The following is a 5,198-nucleotide window of genomic DNA, read 5'->3' as shown; positions in this document are numbered from 1 at the left end:
GATAAGACTGGTTAAGTGAGCTGTTAAGCAAACGTCCTAACAGACATAAATAGAGATGTGGTGTACTATTTATGTTCTTAGGAAAAAATTAAAGGCTATCCTTCTCCAATTCTATTATAACCAGGACTTAAGGTAAACAGCTACCCAAAAAGTTACAAAGGAATAGATTCCGCTGTGTTTTCAGGTCAAGAGTGGACTGTTTTTTTTTCTCTGCAATTACTAACATTAGCTCAGCCATCTGTCCTTTTTCACCAGTGAACCCATACATTTCAAAGCCTCCAGCTGAGAAAAGCCTGACTGTTTCTCTTCTCCAGCAAAATGCAACGATTCTCAGCAATTTACAAATGTTTGCCAAAGCAAAAATATATCTTGCAGATATCACAATGGTTTATATTGGGGTTACTGAACCCTACATTCACCGGTAAATAGCTCAAAAGGAAAATGTAGTTCTGTTACTGTAGTAACTTCCATAGTGCTCAGTAAGTGTGAGTGTGGTGAACCAAGTCTGTTGCTGAACAGCTGGGAGCCTCTGCAGCTCTGTCACCTGCTGGTGCAGGCTCACCTAGGATGATTGCTTTCATGTGCTTACTGCTCATCTCCCTCAGAGAATGCTGGCCTCTCAGGGGGCCGCATCTACATTTCTCTTGGTCAAAATTGTGTCCCCATAAATCCAGCACAGCTCAAGAATTTCAATTCTTTCCAAATGGAAGGATAACTAAGCATGAAAAAAAAAATCAGTGATTCTTTCCCTGTCTGGGCAAAATATCAGTTTATTATAAAAATATAGAAATGTGTTTATTCCCTTACTGATACTTAACCTTTTCTTATGTGTATTTATCAACCTTCACACACACACACACACACACACACACACACACACACACACACACACACACTTTAACAGTAGAAACAGTAACTTTCATTCAAGTTTTCAGTCCCACTGTTGTCAGTGTTTACAGAGCTAGCCATCCTTACACAGTGTCCACACAAACAATAGCATGCCCAGAAACACTCTGCAGCCTGCCCTTGAGGATTCTAGAGAGACCCTACTGGAAGAGCCGGTATGACCTGGGCAGGCACCCATCTTTGCTGGCCAGTGCTGCCTGGATGTGCTCATAGGTGGGTAGGTCAGTTAAGTCACCCAGGGAGGCACAGCAGGCTTCCCAAGGAGCTTCTTGGAAGCAATCCTCTTGTTATCTTCTGGCTTCACATTGCAAAGGAGTGTGCACAGCTCATGGGGCGGCTTTCTTGAATGTGTAGCCAGAACCTGCCTCCCCACATCCTCAAAGATCACAGGCCTGGAATCCAAGTTCATCATGAGCATGGACATCAGCTGTGCCTTGGCCCGCTCTAGTTCCACCGAATACACTGCTCTGGCCATCAAGATAAACCCTTTTGTGATGATTTCTACCATTTCTTTAAATCGTCTTCAGTTTACGCTGTCGTGAATGCACAAGAGGCCTGTGTCTTCACAGCTGTGGCGGTAGAAGGTTGCACTGTAGATCAGTGTGCCAGTTGAGCGCATTGAGATAGAGCCTGGAAACCATACCTTTGCCAGGTCCGCCAGTGGAGAAGGAGCCCCTCTTTCCATCATCATCCTATTCAGCACAGCAGAGGGGATGAAGTCCTTCTCCAGGGAAGGAACAGCTCTCCAGTTCCACGATGATGTGTACAAGCTTTGGAACTGGGGTTGGGCCAAGGCTGACATTGGACATGTCTCTCTCCGCCTGGATGATTGCCCTAGTGTACTATGCCACTGATCTGTCAACAACCACAGCCCCCCGAAGCTCCCCAGGCAGGCTGAGCTCCCAGGAAGTACTTTCTGGCACATCCCACCAGGTGCTCATGCTCCACACCCACTCCGGCAAGCAGCATGGGGGGTCAGGAGTGTGGTAATTCGTCAGGGAGGAATGCAACAGTTCTCCGTCAATCTTTGCTATGTTTTCTGCAGGGCAAAACTGGCGCAGGCCCACTGTGTTCTCTGTAAAAGCAGCTTCATGAATCATCTCGGTGAGCAGTGGCTCTGGTCAGGTCTCATGTTCAGGTCCTCGAGTTCAAACTAGACAGCCATCCTCATCATCTCAATTTCTTCATCTGTGAGGCAGGGGTGCAGAACCAACTCAGCCAGCAGGCCCACCACCGTATCAGCAGACAGAGCACGTATGGGTGGTGTCTCTTGAGGTCTGGCAGTCACAGATACCACCATACTTTTCCAGCATATGCAGAATTTCATCTTTGCCGTTAAATAGAGCAGTAGATGAAAATGCTAATTTTTCTCTAAAATGAGCAATTCCACTAAGATATTTCACTTCATATCGTGCTCCTGAATTAATAATTCAGAGTTGCTCAAACTTATTTTTAGATGCTACAAAAAACCCCCTTGTCCAGAGTGGTAACTTTGGTTTCAAATTTTTTCCTGTCCATCAAATGTAGCAAAAATAGGCTTGGCCACTCTAGGTAAGGGAGAAGAGGGAAGGATGTTGGGGTACACAGCACCACTGCTGAACCCTCTGTGTGCAGAAGGTACAAACCTGAGCCATGAGCACAGCACTGCAGAGCCTTGAAGAAGTCGTGCAACTGCCCACACTTCTGTCTTCACTGTGTTCCCACACTTCTGCCATATATTTTCTTTAACATGTTTAGTTTCCAAAGACCCAGAAAGACACGCATGGCATATACTCACTTACAAGTGGATATTAGCCCGATATACATGCCCTCTGAGAGACTCCACCCTGTGGGGGATCAGGACAGATGCTGGGACTTGTTGCTGGACTCCAGGTGAGAGTGGTATGGAAGCATGGGGGAGGTGGATGGAAGAACCCAGAGGGTTCAGGAATCCCACAAGGAGACCATTAAGGTCAGCCTGCACAAACTGTTGCACCACCCAAAGACAATGCATGCACGAAACCTAGGCCCCCTGTTCAGATCTAGCCTACGGACAGCTCATTCTCCATGGTTGTGGGGAGAGCTGGGGCTGCCTCTGACATGAACTCTGGTGGCCACAATTTGATTACGTTACATTGGCGAGGAGGCCCAGTAGAACACAGAGGAAGGAGAAGCAGGCTATTGGATGAGACCTGCTAGGCTGGGGTCACATGACCGAGAAGGAGGTCACCTTCTGTTAGAGGTCTAGGGGAGGGGAATAGGGCAGAAGAGGGAGAGAGGGTGGGAATGGGAAGATACAAGTGAGGGGATAACAATCGGGATGTAATCTGAATAAATTGTAATAAGTTAAAATAAAAGCATTAAGAAAAAAAATGTTTCACTTGCCATTTCTTATAGCACAATGTTCAAAGTTTATACCAGAACAATTATCTTCACATTTTGGTCCCATCCCTATTTCTTTCCACTTCCCATGCTTATCTTTCTCACTCAATATGATCTCTATGATGTAGCCAGACCAAGTTATTCTCAACCCCATATGTTCCATGTACTTTCAGAACTATATAATGGAGATCTGGCCTATATCACTGTGCCCTTCACCTTTGTTTGGTAAACTCTGTTAGGTTTGGAAGACTTGCTTCACGACCTCAATAGAAACATCACGAGTCCACCCACTTATTTTGGAATATTCAGCCATTTCTTTACTTGTGGCCCTTGCTCCAGAAAGAAGTCTTCATTCATCAAATGCTATGACTTGATTTTCACATATTTCTAGCACTTGAGAATTCCTTCAGGAAGTTTAGCCCTCTGTCCTATGAGCACAGGTTAGCATGTCCATCAGGAGTGGCCGCTTGATTAACATTAAATGGGCTCCTTTTTTTTTTTTTTTGGCTTTCTATATTTTTTACTTTTAATTCCACTCTTTCCAAAATACATTGGCTTCTAGCTAGACTCTTTTTTTTCCTTTATTAATTTATTCTTGTTACATCTCAATGGTTATCCCATCCCTTGTATCCTCCTATTCTTCCCTCCCTCCTCTTTTCTCCTTATTCCCCTCCCTATGACTGTTCCTGTGGGGGATTACCTCCCCCTGTATATGCTCATAGGGTATCAAGTCTCTTCTTGGTAGACTCTTATTCATAAGCTTAACTCACAGCTGAAAACTGGTCTATTTGCTTGGCTGCAATTGTCCTAATATGTAGGACAGTGTGAGAGTCAGACTATTGAGCCCTCATGCCTTCTGTGAGGTTAGCTTTTTGTTAAAGAGAACTGTCTGCAGTAGCTCCAAACTGCCTGGCAGAGACAGAGCATCTCAATGCTGTGGGACTCTTCATATTTTACATCCATCTCTTTCTATTTTTACAAAATAATCAAGCTAGTGAAACAATGCAGCCTTTCTTTCCTATTATGCCCTTAGTCTAATTGGCTTGGATTCTCCAGAGTCAATTAAAACTGAATATGTAATCCCACCCAGGCCTGGGAAATTGTCTTTGTAGGCTAATATAGTCTGTGAGGTAGATGCTCAAAGCAAATACAGTTTGGGGAAGAAGTGTGTGGGAGTTGGGAGCTGGAGAAGCTGCCTTGCTGGTACCACAGGAGCACTCCCATCTTGCTGCTGATGTGGCAGTTGGGACTAAACACAGCAAACCTCCTTGGGATAATGGAGGCTCCGCTCTTAGTGCTGGCAGTTTGCCAAACTCGAGCAATCAATCAAAAGGGATGCAGGTGGAGAGCTGAGTACATATGCTGCTTTATGGCTGAGCTTCCATGCAAGGCTCATGGTCTGGGGTTGCTATTGATTACCTCCAGTACCTGCTGCATCTTTAATGAGCCCTTAATTTGGCAAAACACTATTTTAAGAACATCCTAACATAAGCAGAATTGCTACAGAAAGGTGGGAGAGATCCATTTGGCATGTCATTTTTGGCAACAGAACTGTTTATTTTGTGGGTGAAATGGATTTTCTCGCTATCACAAAAGTCAGGGAATGCTATTGTAGGTTCATCATCTGAAACGCATCCATATGAGTTTTTAAATATTATATTAAATATTTAAGCCTAATATTAACCGATTCCTAAGTGGTAATAAAGGCATCTTGCACTTGTGTGTTTCAATGATGACTACCAAAACTATGTTCCTATACATTTTTGTCTTACAATTTTCATATGAGTCTAATGATTTTAGATGGGATGCAAAGGAATAAAGAAAGGTTCCGAATAGTCAAGAACCATTCCAGACTGCAGAGAAAAGTTGGGTTAGCCAACACCTCACTCAAAAGGAAGGTCCAAGTCTTTTCATTGGCCCCTAAACGAGCA

General features: G+C 44.2%; 1 pseudogene across 1 annotated transcript; it reads right to left on the bottom strand.

Annotated features, from left to right (window-relative positions):
• Nucleotides 1-1,046: 1,046 nt before the first annotated feature.
• LOC311578392 (mitochondrial-processing peptidase subunit alpha-like) lies at nt 1,047-4,704 on the bottom strand (annotated as a pseudogene). Its single transcript has 2 exons — nt 4,696-4,704; nt 1,047-2,614 (listed from the first exon to the last, which is right to left on the bottom strand). The product of its transcript is annotated as a mitochondrial-processing peptidase subunit alpha-like (transcript).
• Between the last annotated feature and the right edge of the window lie 494 nt (nt 4,705-5,198).

This window comes from Acomys minous (genome assembly GCF_964271855.1).
Source record: "Acomys minous genome assembly, chromosome: 12".
Lineage (NCBI taxonomy): Eukaryota > Metazoa > Chordata > Mammalia > Rodentia > Muridae > Acomys > Acomys minous.
The sequence above is the reverse complement of the archived record's forward strand: the minus strand, read 5'-3'. Positions and strand labels throughout refer to the sequence as shown.